The 18,736-nt window shown below is 41.5% G+C and overlaps 1 pseudogene; it reads left to right on the top strand.

Annotated features, from left to right (window-relative positions):
* Window positions 1-373: 373 nt before the first annotated feature.
* LOC121133618 lies at window positions 374-1,875 on the top strand (annotated as a pseudogene).
* The last annotated feature ends 16,861 nt before the right edge of the window (window positions 1,876-18,736 follow it).

An 18,736-nucleotide genomic window follows, 5' to 3' on the forward strand; every position in this document is an offset into this window, starting at 1 on the left:
ATACTCCCATTTGTGCTGGTACATTCTCTCAGTGTAGAATGGCTCACACTATAGGAAAATTTATGAATGCAAGTGTATGGAAAAGCTCTCAATTCCTCAAGTTCTTTTCAAATATGTGAAATGTCTCACACACAAAAAGATGACCCATAAGTTTGCGTCATGAAATAAAGGGTCTTATTATTACAGGTATCTTCAAAGTCACAAAACAACCCATCACACCGGGAAGTATCATGAATGTAAAACGTAAGATCTGATTCCTCCTTTCAATTAAGCCAACTTGTAAAATTAATCCATACAGATACTAAGTTTCATCAGTATAATGCATGTGGTAAAGCTTTTACATGTGCTAATTATCTATTCAGGAAAGAAATAAGCCATACAGGAGAGAAATGCTGTGAATATACTCAGTGTGTTAAAACCTTTGTGTGTTACTAGCACTTCAAAGGTGTGCAAAATTCATACTGGGGAGAAACCATATGAAAGTCTTCAGTATGGTGAAATCTTTGCATGTCACAATTTTCTCCAACTCCACAAAGGAACACATACTGGAGAGAAAATCAATGTGGTAAACCTTTTGCACGTCATGGTCAGCTTCAAAGACATAAAAGAACACATACTGGAGTAAAACATCATGAATGTAATTAATATGGTAAAGCTTTTGCAACTCACGAACAGCTTCAAAGCCATAAAAGCACATATACATGTGAGAGAGTCTTCAACTGTAATCAATGTGGTAAAGCATTTTCAAAGCACAGTAATTCCTGAGTACATCAAAGTAAGAATACATAATGGAGAGAGACCCTATGAATGAAATCAATGTGGTAAAGCTTTTGCAAGCCATGGGGTGCTTAAAAGACATAAAAGCATACATAATGGAGAGAAACCCCATGTATGTAATCAATGTGGTAAAGTCTTTTCACAACAGGGCAATCTAGTAACTCATAAAAGAACACATACTGGAGAGAAACCCTACAAATGTAATCAATGTGGTAAAGCCTTTGCACAACAGTGCAGTCTCGTAAGTCATAAAAGAACACATACGTGACAGAGAACCTATGAGGATAACTAACTGGGTAAAGTCTTTGTAGGTAACATCCATCTTTAAAATCATGAAGAAAATCATACTGCAGAGAAACTCTATAAATGTAAGCAGTGTGGTAAAGTTGTACACTTTGCATATCACAATAATCTTTGAGGGCCTGAGAAAATTCATACTGAAGGGAATCTTATAAAGGATTCTGTTCGATGTTCAGCCAACAGAAATTTGATTACACAAGATTCTGGAGAGAAAAATATCTGACAAGTGTCAACAATCTGATCAAGCGTTATGATGTCTCTATTTTATTTGCACCTGCAAACTGGTACGGACAAAAGCCCTACAAATTCAATTATAAGGAAACTCTTTTTGATTTCATACTTTACGTAAAAAACCTCATTTAGCTTGATCAATTTCTCCAAATCCATCCTATGTGCTTGCTTTCTGTTACATGAACCAATTCATGATGAAGGAAAACTGTTAAGACGTTAAGTGCCTCAATATATGGGTTCCAGGAATAACTTCTTACAAGAAAAAGTATTCACATATGAAAAACCTGTTTGGTTAGCGATTTGATTTAATTTTAATTATGTGATGTCAGTGTGTGTTTGTGACTGTTCATGCTTGTTCCCAAGAAGGTTAGACCTTTGAGTATTCTTGTAGCAGGAACTACAGAAAGTGCTGGCAGTGAACTTGTCATAATTTTGTTCATCCATATCTCTAACCCTGTACATGTTTTAAATCTTTTTTGTATCATCTTTATACCAGGTAATAGGGAAGAACTCATGGAAGAGTAAACCCAATTTATATTAACAATTTGTTAAAGACTCTAGACTTTATATTTGTCTTTAGTTTCTTTCTTTCTTTTTTTTTTTTTTTTTTTTTTTTGGTTTTTCGAGACAGGGTTTCTCTGTGGCTTTGGAGGCTGTCATGGAACTAGCTCTTGTAGACCAGGCTGGCCTCGAACTCACAGAGATCCGCCTGCCTCTGCCTCCCAAGTGCTGGGATTAAAGGTGTGCGCCACCAACGCCTGGCTGTCTTTAGTTTCAATGAAGAAAGTTTTTCATGTAATGGCACGGTGTTCACCACACCCAAGATTAATGATAAGTGGGTGTTTTATTGGGAAACAATTTACACAGATAATACTAAAGATCTGCCATGGAGTTCCTACTCCTGAAGATGCAAGTCTCTTCCATTCTGACACAATCTGCAACCCAAGAGAGAGAATAAGTGACAGAGAGCCCATCCCACACTTCTCCACATTTGGGTCTGTGCACAGAATCAAAGGTACAGCACAGGAGACTCTGATAGATCCCTCCCATCTGACTGGCAGGTCCACTAAAGTCTCTGATTGGCTAGTAAGGCCTGAGTGGCAGGATCAGGTGAGCACAATGGTTTAATCTGAGCAAAGAATTCCTGGGAGACTCCAAGGTAACAGAAAACCAGAAAACAGGAGGTGAATCCTGAGATGGGGGCTTAACCCCCCAGGGATGGAGCTGGCAATAGTGTGCTTTTTAGGAGAATCTAGACTGGGATAACTCTAGGTGAGGGCCCACACTTGGCACCTTGAGGGCGAGGTTTGTAACAGAGCTAACAAGCATTCAACCCCTTTGTATAGATATAGAAGTCAGTAGGGTTTCCACCCAAACAACCCAGACTCCCTGGGTATAGGGGCTTTGATTAAACTCTGACTTCTTTCTGCTGGCAAGGGTTGATGTGGGGAGGGGTGATCAGGGGTCTGTGGGCTCACATTCAGCAGGAGTTATGGGTGTAGAAGTAATCCCTTAGCTGTCATCCTGTAGACCTCAGACATCTGTTCCTTGAGGAGGCAGAGAAGGCAGTTTGGGTGAAGCTTCCACCAAAACAGGAAGGTGCAGGCTGAGAGAGTCTGGTACCAATCCAGATGGTGTTTAGTAGCACCATTCCAAACTCCACCCTCAGGGTGCCAAGGGCACCCTCCCCTGGAGTCACCTCAGTTCAGACTCCTCCCTTTAAAAGCCTGCCATTGTCTCCCAAATAAAGGGAAAGGGACAAGAGCTCCAGAACTAATTGGGGGCATAGTGGGTGGGATAGGGAGTTAGGAGAAAGAGAAGGGAAGCAGAGAAGGGGACAGGAGCCCAAAGACTGAGTTGGGGGAAGAATAGAGGAGAGCAAGAAAACGGATACCATAATAGAGGGAGCCATTATAGACTTAAAGAGAAATTTGGCACTAGGGAAATGTCTAGAGATCCATAAAGATGACCCCCAACTAGGAATCTAAGCAATAGTGGAGAGGTTACCTTAAATGCCCTTCCCTGATAATGAGATTGATGACTACCTTAAATGCCATCCTAGAGCGTTCATCCAGTAGCTGATGGAAGCAGAGGCAGACACCCACATCTAAACACCGAGCCATACTCCTGGAGTCCATTTTCAGAGAGGGATGAATGATGAGCAAAGGGGTCAAGATCATGCTGTGGAAACCCACAGAACAAGGGGGAGCTCATGGACTCCAGTCTGACAGCTGGGGAACCTGCATAAGAAGGAGCCACACCACCTAAATGTGGGTGTCAGTTAGGAGCAGTCAACAGGGCCTGTGGCAGTGGATCAGCAAGTATCCCTAGTGCATGAATGGATTTTGAGAACCCATTCCCCATGGTGGGATACTATCTCAGCCTAGCTACACAAAGGAGGGCCTAGGCCTTGCCCCAAATGACTTGAGAGATTTTTATTATCCCTCATGGAAGACCACATGCTCCATGGGGATTACATGTATGATGGCATTGAGGGGGTTGGCGGGAGGCATAGGAGGCTGGGAGGTAGAGTGAACTTGGATTGCTATGAAAAATAAGACTTTTCCAATTTAAATAATATTTAAAAAATAAATAAATAAGATGAGGTGGTAAATACATTAGCTAACAATTGCTAGTGCCACATCCCTGAAGTACTGGAGCTTCAGGGAAGATTGTGGACACTGTCCTGAAACACTCACAGTCTCCTGTGTTGTGTGGTTCTCCCACCATAACCCATTGATCATTTTCATCCCAGATGACTTTGAAATCCTGAGATGCCTACCTCTACTTTCTGAGTACTATGATTACAGGACTCTGCCTCGATACCTGGCTCAGGTGGCTTCAACTTCACTTGGTGTGGCATTAGAATGATGGGATGATTAACATGAGGAGTTGCACTTAACTATATTCAAAATCTACTTATCTCTGTGATAAGGCAAACACTTCTCAGATCCTTTGATGAGTTATAACAGAATCAATGATAAGGAAAAATATTTCTCATAGTTGGAAGACAGTGGACTTTCAGGCAGAAAGGCTGCATTTGATGGGTACCTTCTTCTGTTATTGGAGTTAGGACCAGAACCTGTGTCCTCTCTACCCTAACCAGCCAGGCTCAGTCACTCATCCTCAGTGAGCCAATTAAATGAAGCAGCCTATCTAGTAACATGCCCAAATATAATGCAGGCACTCAGGAGTGAAGATGGACAGATGTGTCTGATGTCCTAGGACAGCCTAGTCTGTAGTGGGAGTTATAGGCCAGACAGGGAGTTACAGGTTTTAACAGTCTTAGATAGAAGGCAAATATATGCAAAACTAAATATTATAATGAATCCACATAATGAATTTTCCCCATCACTAAAACACTCCACATCTCAGTTCTCATTTATCCTATACAGTGGTCAGATACAAAGTAAATGTTTTTTCAATAGAGACATTTTCATTTGGAAGACTCAAGTCTTTTCCCACAATGAGATTGCCCGGAAAATTAGAATTTCATGGGTCTATTGTTTCACTAGTTGTAGGCCAAAATAGACCCCACATAACTGTCATCATCTAAAAACCTGTAATCACATTACAGACTCACACATATAACAGAACTTTTTTGGTTTTGTTTTTAATAAATCTCATTGTCATAACATTATAAAGCATCTCTGGATAATCCCCTTTGAAGGCAGTACTTCAAGATGAAGTGCCCCATGGGAAAATGATGGGAACATGAAGAAGCATAGAATTTCAAATAACGATTACTTATATACATATCCATAGCACATGAAAGTAGATTGTGAAATAATGATGTGGGTCACATGGTGACCATTGCTGCTTGACAATTTCCAGCATTTCAAACCAACCTCACTTCTCCAGCACCCACAGAGGCAGGCAGATCTCTATGAGCTCCAGGTCAGACTGGGAGAATGAGTTCCATGACAGCCAAAGTAACACAGAGAAACCCTGACCACAGACCCCTGACCCTGACCTTGGACCCTGACCCTAGACCCTAAACCTAGACCCTACATGCTAGACCGTAGACCCTAGACCATGACTGTAGGGGTGAGCCCACAATACTGTGAGGTATGGACAGGGGTAAGGGCACAGGTAAGGATAAAAGAAAAGGAAAAGCAAAAACTTGCTCTCTTGGAAGCTTGTCACGCATCTCATCTTCCGAGCTTGTATGTAAGTGCTTTCTCCTCTTAATAAAAATATTTGTTTCGCCATTGCATTGATTATCTCCTCACATGACCTTAGACATTAGACCATCCCCTGAGACCATGGTCCTACACCCTAGACCATGACCCTATACTCTAGACCATGACCCTAGACCCTGATCCTAGACCATGACCATAGACCCTAGACCATGACTATAAACCCTGACTGTAGACCTGAAACCATGACCCTAACTCTAGACCCTGAACCTAGACCCAACTAGACCCTAGACCATGACCGTAGACCCTAGACCCTGACACTAGAACCTACTAGACCCTAGACTCCTGACTCTAACTCTGACACTGATCCTAGAACCTGACCCTGACCCTACCCCTAGCCCCTGAAGCCTGAATCCTAAACTCTAACTCTGAACCCTGAACACTCTAACCCTCTAACTCCCTAAGCCTCTAACGCTAACTCTGGATGACCTCCTGGGAGCCGATGATGCAAGGACATCTAATTAATTAATTAGTTATTTAATTATGTAATTAATCAAATCGATCATGATCCATTCGAGGAATACGCAGTCTGGCTCCACCTTGTGGGAGTCAAGTATGCAACATCATCTCTATGGAATTATTGAGTTATTAATCATTTCTTAAATGATTATAGAGTCTGGGATGGATTAATTATTCAAAACCTTCTGATTATCTGGTTATGTAATCATTTAAATAGGTGAATACATCATCTCAGGAGCTCATTATATGACTCTATCCAATTATTTAAATCAGTCCTTGTCTAATCCACAAATGGTGGAGTCTGGTGCCACTCTGTGGTGGTTAAGTAAGGCAATCATTTATTTATCTATTTATGAAAATCGAGTCTGGCATGGTTAATTATGCAAGACTGTCTTTTTATCTAATTATTTAATTATTTAGTTAAGGTGATGATGATGTCATGGATCACAAGTTAAGTATTCAACATCATAAATCATGGAATTATTTATTTACTTATTTGCTTATTTAACCATAACCTTAACCCAGAATCTAACCATAACTCTGAATCTAAACTTAAGGCTAACCCTGAATGTAACCCCGATTCTAACCCTAACCCTAACCCTCACCCTGAGTTGAACCCTAACTCTGAATCTAACTCTAACCCTAGTTTCTCAAAGTCAAAATTCCATTGGTGTTGCCTTACCTTTTTGGCATCATTTCTCCTCTTCAAGAACTAGATTCTCAAAGAGGTCACTGCAGAGGAAGGGTTCAGGGCACTGTCCTTGTCCTGCATCCATTGTTCCTGGTTTGGTCTTCTAGTTACATTCAAAAGTTAGGTATTTTCCTCCTTCACTGACTTGGCAAGTGTTTTCTGTGAAGAGAAACAAAATGAAATTACAGTCGAATGACGATTATTCTATTTTATTATATCTCTACCAGACAGATGTGAATGCCTCTTTGATACACACACGAAGTATTTTCTTACCTTCTCTTCTATTAAGCAGGTTAATATTAACATTGTTGAAACTTGTCAACAAAGGAGCACACATGGGGATACATCATCTACCCTTGGTCTTGAACTCAGGAGAATGAAATATGAGATGTATGAGTTCAAAGATAGCCCTGACTAATTACTGACATCCAGGCTAAGATGGATAACAAACAACAACATCTGAAGGGAATTTGCGAAAATATAAAAAAATAAAATAAAACCAGGAACAAGAAGCTACTAACTTTTCACAGACACCTTTATATTAAGTTTAACATTGCCTAATATTTAAGTAAACAATGAACCACTTAGATAATGGTAAAATCATTCTATACATTTCACCAAGTAAAATCACAACAGAAGATTAACAGAGTCAAAGAAGGAATACATGAACCAGCAAATAAAATTCAGTAAGTTGATTTGTCACATGTACAGGACACTTCAATACCTAGTACAAAACTTTGAAAATACAAACCACAATACTGTGATCTCAGACACCATACTTGAATATATATGGTAAACAATTTACTTACTCAAGCCTATAGTGAAATAGATGTTTTTATTGAATCTTAAGTCAACTGTGATATCTAACATCTTTACCATATTGTTTACATGAGCAGGATTATTCTCATTCCTCCCTGTTTCCTAAAGGTTTAAAATATCATAGGGCTAGAGCTATAGCCAAGCAGTTAAAAGTTCATTCCCAGGACCAAGGTCTAAAATAGTGAGAGGGATAAAGACAGGGCCAAGCAGTTAAGTCAAATCCTTCCCCAGAATAAAGGTGAGGTTTTTGACAACACTCTGTGATTCCTGTTAGAAATAAATACATGAAGACTAAAGGATTTACCATTCTAAGCACATGCACATAACTAAAGACACACTGATATAACAAAATAAAAATTAACAAAAATCATTGCACATTTCCAATCATGGCTATTTTTCTTTTGTAAGCTTTCATTCCTGTAACCCAGATGTTGAGGCATATAAAGACCTACCTACAGCTTTTCTGTATCATGAACTGCTGCATTTAACAAAAGCAAACATGTAGGCTTGAAGTCAGAGAAATCAATACTTCTCAGTTGGTGGTATCATTTGAGATGATTAAGGAAATGATGCCTTGCTGGAGGTAATATGTCACTGGGGGTATGGTTTTATAATTGACATCTGCATACCATTTCCAGTTCCCACTGTCTGGTTCATTCTTCAGGTTGAGGATGTGAGATCTTAGCATCCTGCTATATCTGCCATGTCTGACACCTGTTGCCATGCTGCTTTCATGGTGATCCTGTATCCCTCTGGAACCAAGAGTCAGATGAAACTCTTTCATGAGGTGATGTAGACAGTATGTTATATCACAACAGAAAAGTCACAAATAAACACCCATAAAGTTCTATACCTGAATTAGTTATTTCATGTCATTGAAGAGGAAATCTAAAAGGGTTGTTTTATCATTTAAATTTGTAGGACTTTGTCCATATGAGTCTGCAAGTGCAAACAAAATAAAGATGGACAGTATACTGCTTGAACAGATTGTTGACACTGTGAAATTATTTTCTCTGGAATACTCTTGTTGGCTAAAGATCCTATGAATTCCTTTATAACCAGACTTTCTTCTGTATAAGCTTTTTGAGGTCCTCAAAGACTATTGTGATATGAACAGGCTTTAACAGAATGATCAAACACTAAAAGTTTTACTCTTGTATAAGCACCACCACAAAGTGTAAAACTTTACGACACTGACTACAATTATGGTTTCTCTGCAGTACGATTTTCTCTCATAATTTCAAAGACTACAATGATGTACAAAGACTTTGCCACATTACTTTCATAGAGTTTCTCTCCAATACGTGTTCTTTTACGTGTTAAAAGAATACTGCCTTGGAAGCAACCTAGATAGATGCCCTTCAACCGAAGAGTGGATAGAGAAAATGTGGTACATTTATACAATGGAGTACTATTCAGCAGAAAAAAAAAATGGAATCCTGAGATTTGCAGGCAAATGGATGACACTAGAAGAAACCATCCTGAGTGAGGTAACGTAGTCACAAAAAGAGAAACATGGCATGTATTCTCTCATATATGGATTTTAGACATAGATCTAGGGAGTGTCAGCCTACAATCCCATGGCCAGAGAGTCTGGGAAACAGAAACTTCATTCAGTGGCTGATGGAAGAAGAGGCAGACTCCCTCGGTTAAGTACTGAGCTGAACTCAAGAAAGCCAGTAACAGAGAGGGAGGACTGATGACCAAAGGGATTAAGACTGGTTTGGTTTAACCCCAGAAACAGCTGACCTGACAAGGGTTAACTCTTGAATCCCAGGCTGATGCCTGGGAATCCATCATGGGACTGATCAAGACCCCCTGAATGGAGGTGTCAGTGAGGAGGCCTAGGTAATCTATTGACCCTTGGGCAGTAGATCAGTATTCATCCTGAGTATACACATGGACTTTGGACTCCCATCCAACAATGTGAGATGCACTCTCACCCTGAACTCTTGGGGGAGGTTCTAGGCCCTGCCCTGGATGAAATGACAGACTATGGACACCCTCATGGAGGGCCTCACCCTCCCTGGGGAAATGAGAGGATAATGGGGGGGCTGGGGGGAGGGCACCGGAGGAGGGGAGGGAAAGGGAGAGGGACCTGGAACTGACTTGTGAACCAACCTTGTTTCTAATCCAAATTTAAACTGACAAATTTTTAAAAAACCTGGCAAACCAAATCCAAGAGTGCATGAAAAAAAAATCCACCCTGATAAAGTAGGTTTCATCACAGAGATGCATGGATTGTTCAACATAGGAAAATCTGTCATATAAACAAACTGAAACGGAAAAAATGATCATCTTATTAGATGCTGAAAAAGACATTTAAAAACAGCTTAGTCATGAGCTCTACTACAACCAAGACAAGACTGATTCTTTTTTTGGTTTTTTTTTTTTTTTTTTTTTTTTGGTTTTTCGAGACAGGGTTTCTCTGTGGCTTTGGAGGTCGTCCTGGAACTCGCTTGGTAGTCCAGGCTGGTCTCGAACTTACAGAGATCTGCCTGCCTCTGCCTCCCGAGTGCTGGGATTAAAGGCGTGCGCCACCAATGCCCTGCTTTATGCCTGTTTTTTTAAATGTATATGTTTGTATGTTTAAGACAATGTCTTCCATTTGTGTACAGGTGACACACCAGAAAAGACTCTGTCAGATCCCCTGAACCTGGAGTAGGAGGTAGTTATGAATCTCTTGATTTGTGTGCTGGGATCTGAACCCAGGTCATTACCAAGAAGAATATGTTCTGGGTCACCTGCCAAGCCCAATAAGACTTTTTATCCAAAATTCTAAAAGTCTGTCACCGACAAACAACACATAAATATATAAAGTATATAAAATGATCCTAGAGAACATGATGCAGCAATATTAAGGTGTTCTTTATGGTCAACTTGAACCATAAATGGAATACAATCCAAAGACAATGCTTTTTATAACTATTTATAAGAGAAAAATTGATTCCAAAGCTACATGCAAAGTGGAAACACTCAGAATGCTCCATGCAAATATATATATTATGCACATGGATACAATATGAATTGTATATTTACCATGGAAGCTACAATAATCAAGAATGTGTACAATATTTGACAAGAATAAAGGATGGAGAGAAAAGGCCAAGAGTAAAAGCAGGAAAATCAACTTTTAACCAAACGACCAAAGGAAACTCAGTCCAAAAAGGCCCCATGCTCTAGAGCCAGAAAATGTAAGTGATCTCCTCCAGAGCCTCCTATGACTCTACAGCCCCTTGTTACCCCTTGTGGTTTCAGGCATACCCATCCCCAATGATGTCCAATCAAAAAACAATGTGAAGAATAATTTAGTGTCTGCTTCCTGCTACATGGATGATGTCACAAGATGTGGTATCTTCTTTATTCACCCGCAAAATACTATGCTATACCTCTACAGCTCAGAAACACATTCTGTGCCCTGGAACTGACCTTCACTGAATCACACCATGATAGCTGTCAGTAGCAGAAAGTTGAAAGCACTGCAGTCATGTATTGCTGAAGGGTGATGCCCATCATCTCCTCTCTACCAGTTTCTAAACTATCTGTAACATTTGTAAGACAAACCCAAAACGGAATGCAATAGCCAGAACTTCAGTTTCCCAATCTGTCTTCCCACTGCACAACAAAAGCAATGCCTATGTGTGCACTGGACAGCGATATTAGCAGCTCAGAATCTCCCATGCCAGGATGGTAGAGCCTCCCTTTCCCCCCAGGGAATCCACACTCAACAAAGCTCAGAGGCCAAGGCCCACTGTCTAGGTCAACACGGAGATTAACAGATCCTCATTCTGGCCCATGGTCCAGCCCAGCCCAAGCAGTTCAGATTCTGATAGCTCAGCCAACCTGCTCTACCTGGTCTGGGTACACACACACACACACACACACACACTCTCAAAATCCACGTGTGGGGCAGAAAATAAAAAGTAAGACTGGCTGTTAGCTGAGATCTTTGTGAACCATGGCTTGTGGTCTTCTGTACAGCTCTCCACAGCACAGCAGGAGGAGAATCCTGGAAAGAAGCTGTAAGCTACTTCCCACTTCTGCTCCAGATGGCTAAGCCATCCAAAAGCTGATCATTAGTTAAGACAACCCTGCTGGGCTTCAGGCAGTCACCCTACTGCGTGAGCAGAAATCAAATGCCTCAGACCACACAGGTCCTCCCAGCTTTGCCCCTCCACACTACAGTCAGACAGGGAAATTCATAGTTTAGTAAAATCCTCCACTCTCCCATAGTATTTCCTGTTCCTCTTCCAAGACCTAGGTCCCAGGCTGTCACTAGCTATCCCAAGAATGTTCCTCTATTCTGACTGAGGGCATAAATGAAAGCCTGGCTTAATCAGGCAAGTCTTAACACAATAGTGTTTAGATATTCAAATAGTTGTCACCTGGTGTCCTATTGCCCACCGGGCAGAACTATGCTTTCTTCAAAAAGAAAACTGGAACTTTGTGGAACACCAGGCCTTAAGGTTGTTTGCGACCCTGTAATGCCTCTTGAACAGCTTGTTACAGCTGTTCTTTGATATGGAGATGAGCCAAGTGGCTGATTGTAAATCAGGCGAGGCTTCTTTGTAATGGCTTGGAGCCAAATGTCACAATCCTGGTGAACAAATGTGTATCCTAGCATCCTAATTTCTTTTTTTTTTTAAGATTTATTTATTTATTACATATACAGTTTTCTGTCTACATGCCAGAAGAGGGCACCAGATTGAATTGCAGATGGTTGTGAGCCACCATGTGGTTGCTGGGAATTGAACTCAGGACCTCTGGAAGAGCAGCCAGTGCTCTTAACCTCTGAGCCATCTCTCCAGCCCAGCATCCTAATTTCTAACAGGTCTGATTAGCACACACTTACCTTTTGAGTGTCTTAGCCGCAGTCCTCCCTCAGCTAAATTCTCCTTTGTGAGACTTATCATTTATTTCCTAAGCATCGGCAAATCCTTTATATCAACAGTTCTACTCTTCTACATCATGGCATGTAAGTGGAGTGCAACCAAACGCATGCCTTTTACAACATCGCAACATTGGATGTCTACACATAAAGGGAAAATGCAACATGCTAAATGTCTAGAAGATCATAGAGAAACAAGGCCTCTCCTAGCTCAGCAACCTTTCCGTGGGTGCACCAAAAGCACCTTGATGTTGATTACCAAGATGTTTCTACACAGAGCTCCCTGCTCCCAATGCTTTGAGCAGATTCAGCCCACAGACCAAAGTTATTCAGAGGCCTACCTCTGGATCCGGGGAGTTGAACAGACCACGTGAAACTGCACAGGACAGGGAATCTGGCTACAAGTTCCACTCAGATCTGGGGAGGACCCACCACATTAGCTCCTGCACCTCTCCATCTGCTCCTCCCCTTCTGGGTACACCAGGCCCTCACTCACCGTGTGGTGGTTTCCTGAACTGCACATGCTCTCCACTCAGCTTCCTGTAGCAGTACTCACAGGAATGCACACACAAAAAGGCCCCTGCTCCTCTTCAGAGACAAGCCTGAAACTGGCTCCCAGAAGGGCCCTGTACCTCTTGTGACTGACAGGTAGCCTGGAGTGCCTGATTGGTTAGTGTGCCATGAGAGACAAAAGCACCTCCCACAGGGTTACACTGCCCTTAAAGCTAGAGCACAATGATTGGTGACCTGGCCTTCCACCCCTGACAAAGCTATGCATTTCAGTACAACTCTCCCCAGACTCCAGTAGCAGACCCTGCAATCTTCCTGTCGTCCCTTCTTCCCCCTTGGCACAAACCTATAATGGCTCCCTCTATTAAGGTATCTATTTTCTTGCTCTCCTCTGTTCATTCCCCAACTCAATCTTCCTGCTCCCTCATGTCCTCCTCTACCCTCTTCTTCTCCCCTTCTCTTTCTCCCAACTCCCTCTCCCCTCCATGCATGCTCCCAATATGGTCAGGAGACCTTGTCCCTTTCCCTTTCTCCAGGGGACCATGCATGTCTCTCTTAGAGTCTTCCTTGTTCCCTAAGTTCTCTGGTGGTATGGATTGTAGGTTGGTAATCCTTTGTTCTATATCTAAAATCCATATATGAATGAGTACATACCATGTTTGTCTTTCTGTGACTAGGTTACCTCTCTCAGGATGGTTTCTTCTATTTCTATCCATTAGCCCCTGAATTTCAAGATTTCACTTGTTTTTTTTACTGCTGAGTGATATTCCATTGTGTAAATGTACCACATTTTCCTTATCGATTCTTCAGTTGAGGGGCATCTAAGCTGCTCCCAGGTTCTGGCTATTACAAATAATGCTGCTATGAACATAGTTGGACAGACGTTGGACTCAGTTTTTCCAAATGTGGAGGAAGAGACTGTTAGCTCCCTCCAGCACCATATGGTCACACTCAGAAACCTCTAGATCAGTGGTTCTCCACCTTCCCAATTCTGTGACCTTTCAATACAGTTCCTTTTGTTTTACTGATTCCTAAGATAAGAATGTTTGTAAGTATTTTTGCTTTTACATTTTGATCATGTTCAGAAGTGGACTTGTTGACTGACTATCCTTTGGAATAGGGAGAACTCTGCAGTTATATTTCTGAACTCCCTAAATAAAATTCCCATGCTTTCTTTGTGTAGGAAAAGAATTACTTTGGAAATTACACCCATGGTCTCCTTGTCACATGAGGTAACAAATCTTTCTCATTTTTTCTGTGTTGTCTGTTGTGATGGCTATTGTAGGTAGTCAAACTGACTACCTCTAGTCTTACCTAAAACTCAATAAGGTGGGGCAGTATTTTATTTGCTTGTTTGTTTGTTTTGGGTTTTTGGAGACAGGGTTTCTCATTGGAGATGGAGCCAGCCCTGGAACTTGCTGTGTAAACCAAGGTGACATTAAACTCAAAGAGATCCATCTGCCTCTGCCTCTCAAGTGCTGGGATTAAGGGTGTGTGCCACCAATGCCGGCAGGCATTTTCTTATTTAAAGTTTTAAAATAGGAACACATATGTTTAGTCTAGATCTTTGGAGGGGATAAAATCCACCTTTACCAGCTTGGTGTTCATGTAAATCTTTAATCCCAGCCCTCAGGAAGCAGAAGCAGTTGGATTTCCTGAATTTGAGGCCAGCCTGGTCTACAGAATGTGATGTAGTGCTACACAGATAAATACTGTCTCAAAAAAATTAAATAAATAAATAAATAAAATAAATCATAAGAAAAAAATGCATCTACAATCTGGGTCACACCTTTTGGTGGCAGTGTACATATATTAAAGAAGGAGAGTTCTCTTTCTCTCTTTGCCTGCTTGCCCTAGCTCTGGCTACTGAGTTTATTCCTTTAATAGCTTTCGAGCCCACTTCTTTGAAATACTCTCGTGTACTGATGACCAAATAAGACATCCAGACTCGTAAACAACTACCGGATTCTTCAAGTTTCCATTGGTAGACAGCATTGTTGCACTAGCTGGACCTCAGCCTGTGAGACATTCTAATAAGCCCTCTTCCAACAAACATGGAGAGATTCATTCTGCCAGTCCTGTTCAAGTAGAGAACATTGAATGATGCAAGTGTTTTTTCACCTGCCCCCTGAGAAAGGTATGCTGGGTCACCATAGCACTCTAAAAGGCATTCTTCCTAGCCCCATTCTCTCTGTGTATTCAACTTACCGTGAAGACTAAGCATTTTATTACTATTCATTTCTCAAGAATTTTTTTAGAGTGTTGTATAGTTACTTTTCTATTTCTCAAGAATTTGACATGAATTTCAGGAATAAACCTTCCAATGTAATGGAGCTATTACCCAGTCTTCCGGCAAGAGAAAGATATATCATGTTGTTTGAGACCTGGTTCATGCATTTCTATCACAGTTGTCTGAAGAGCCTGTGACTACCAGGTAAAAACATAGACTCAGTTCTCCAGAACTTAGCAAGAAGCCACAGAACAAACACGATCTTTAGTGTCCTAAAAAATCTCTCTTTATTTTTTAATATCCTGGGCACCCTTCCATCTGTTGAATAAGAGAATCACCCCAATCTGCATTGTGTAATTGTCTGTGCAAGCTAGGCACATGGTGTGTAGGAGGAAGAAGAGGATGTACCTGTGGACTGCAGGAAGACAGCTGGGTCATCTACTGGAGACAGAGGTAATTGATATTTTAATTTGTGTCTCTACATATCTCTATAAAAGGACAGAGTCTGGAGTAGAAGCCAGGCCCAGCGACCCCTGTGCTGTGTCTTTAAGAACACTCTAACCCTTAAGGAAGTGCTGTTGTCACTCAAGCCTCTCTAGCCAATCAGGGATACTAGGCCAACCTGCCGGTCACAAGTCTTACAAGACACTTCCAGCAAAACCGGCATCAGTGGATTGATTGCCGCCCTGTACGAGCTACTGTAGGAGCTTGTGAGGGGACCTTGGATGAATGGGGAAGCCACAGCATGGTGAGTGAAGGGGTTCTATCCTAATATGGGGAGGTGACTGGGAGACATGGGAGACAGTGTGGCAGGTCCACCATGATCTGCATGGGAACCTGTGGTCACATTCAGTGTTCTGTGAGGTCCCATGTGGCCCAAGCAACTCCCCAGACCCTGGTGCTGGCCTATGAATACTTCACTCTGTGGGCTGCATCTGTGGAAAGCATTTTGATCAGGGAGATTTGTGTGAAAATATGCTTTTGGTGCATATTGAAGGCAAATTGCCAAACTTGGAAAGACCTAGTTTCTCTAGTATCTTATAGACGTTCTGCAATTCACATTTAACATATAGGTGTAAGATCCACTTGGAGTTAATTGTGCAAAAGGTGTAAATGGCATTATCTTCCTTCCTTCCTTCTTTTCTTTTTGGTTTTTTTGAGACAGGGTTTCTCTGTATAGCTTTGGAGCCTGAAATGGACTTGTTCTGTAGAGCACCATAGCCACAAACTCAACTTAAAGAGATTTGCCAGCCTCTGCCTCCCGAGTGCTGGGATTAAACGCAGGGGCCACTAAAGATTCTTAGGGAATAGTAAGTACCAGAAAATAGAATTTAGCTAGGGGAGTGCTACCTCTAAAATAACCCAAAGATAAGTAGTATGCTAACTTATCCTTTTAGAGATTAGGATGCTAAAATACACATTTGTTCTCCAGGATTGTCCAGACATTTGACTCCAAACCATGACAAATGAGAAACCCCTGATTTAGAAACACCCTCTAGGTCCATCCTCATATCACAGAACGGGGCTTTTTACAAGCTGCTCAAGGAGACATTACAGAGTCACAATAAACAGTAGGGCATGGTGTGCCGTATAAGTCCAGTTTTCTTCCAGAGAAAATCATAGTTCTGCCAGATGGGCAAGATGAGACCAGGTGACAAGTATTAGAAAAGGAAACACTGTCGTGTTGAGGGTTAAACTGAGTAACACAGTTTAGGTCCCCACTCCTGGAGAAGGAACATAGCTCCTTCTCAAAAACAGGAACATGCTAGGCAGATTCAGTAACAGCCTGGGGCCTGCCTAGTCCTAGGAGTTTTCCATTAGATCCTGAGGTATCAAGAATAAAATAGAGCTCCTCCATAAAAACTTGGGATACGTTTAGGAGAGAATGTAATGTTCTGGAGCCAGGGCCTTTGTGGAAAGGTTTTTTCAGATCCTGAGAACACAACTCTTCCCATCACATGAAGCTGTGGTTACGGGTCCCAAGGATACTGTGGGCTTAGCCAATAATGTTCTTGGGCTACCCTGTGTTACCCCTTGTGCTGCACTGTTTGAGTAGCCTTCTCCTGAGTTTGTCCCATTGCACCATAATTTCTGCTGACTTTCTAGAAATCTCTATTTCCCTCCATTTTCCCCTGGGAGTAGTATACAAGAGGCTATTCCTCCTCAGGAGCTGATTTAGAATAAGACATAGCTTAAGCATGACCTCCCCTCCCCAGCTTTTATCTTTTCTTTGTTCTGCTTTCCGTATCTTTCTCATCTTCTGGTACCTCCAGCACAGGACCTGCCAGTTAAGTATGATATGCTGATTCCTGTTACTCATGTACTATGAAACAATTATAGTAATATCTTTCCTGTTGAAGTCTTTCATTTGCCTAACTGAACCAACTTGCAGTTTCCTGTCACTATTCAAATTCTCCAGTGCAAGCACACTGAAGATGACGGCACATGTGGAATGCAAAATCTGTTTTAGGAGCCGGGTAGTGGTGGTGCATGCCTTTAATCCCAACACTCGGGAGTCAAAAGCAAGCATATCACTGTGAGTTTGAGGCCAGCCTGGTCTACAGAGCTAGTTCTGGGACAAGTAGGGCTGTTGCACAGAGAAACCCAGTCTCAAAAAATCAAAAGGTTGCCAGGCTTTTCTTTTTTTTTTTTTTTTTTTTTTTTTTGGTTTTTCGAGACAGGGTTTCTCTGTGGCTTTGGAGGCTGTCCTGGAACTCGCTCTGTAGACCAGGCTGGCCTCGAACTCACAAAGATCCTCCTACCTCTGCCTCCCGAGTGCTGGGATTAAAGGCGTGCGCCACCAACGCCCGGCCAGGCTTTTCTAACATAGATATACTTTGATAAATATATCATCTCATTCTTATTCAGGATAAGAACTTCCCTTACTTTCCTGTTCAATTTAGAACTTGATCACATCAAAAGACTTCCAAGAGCATGTAAAAACACTTTCCTGTTTTTCTCATAGTCCGTTTTACATTAGAAAACACAATGATTGCTGGGCGTTGGTGGTGCACGCCTTTAATCCCAGCCTTTGGGAGGCAGAGGCAGGCGGATCTCTATAAGTTCGGAGCCAGCCTGGTCTACAAGAGCTAGTTCCAGGACAGTCTCCAAAGCCACAGAGAGAAACCCTGTCTCGAAAAACCAAACAAAAGAAAACAAAACAAAACAAAAAAACCACAATGATTGCTTAATAAATAAATTAAGTATCTAATAATTGCAAAGATCTTGGTTTGATCTTATGTAGTGCGCCTACTTCTGTGAAGATATTGGGGCTTCCTAATGCACTTGTCCTGCTATAGCAAAAATACTCAACACTCCATCATTTATAAGCAATAATAATTTCTTCTCATGATTATGGAAGTTGCGAGTAAAAGGAAAATATTCTGAAGTATTTACTGTCTTGTAAGGACACAGATTTAGCTTCAGGGATCGCTCTTTATTAGCCGGTCTTTGTGATGATTATCACTGTGTCCACTGTGATGGAAGACAGAAAGGTACAATATGGACACAGAGACAGGAAGATCAATCTGAGTTTTAAAGTCTGTGCTATATAGTCTACACACAGACAGACAGACAGACAGACAGACAGACAGACAGACACACACACATGAAAAGAACAAAACTTAATAACT

This window comes from Mesocricetus auratus, unplaced genomic scaffold (genome assembly GCF_017639785.1).
Source record: "Mesocricetus auratus isolate SY011 unplaced genomic scaffold, BCM_Maur_2.0 Super-Scaffold_100023, whole genome shotgun sequence".
In the NCBI taxonomy this organism is placed as follows: Eukaryota; Metazoa; Chordata; class Mammalia; order Rodentia; family Cricetidae; genus Mesocricetus; species Mesocricetus auratus.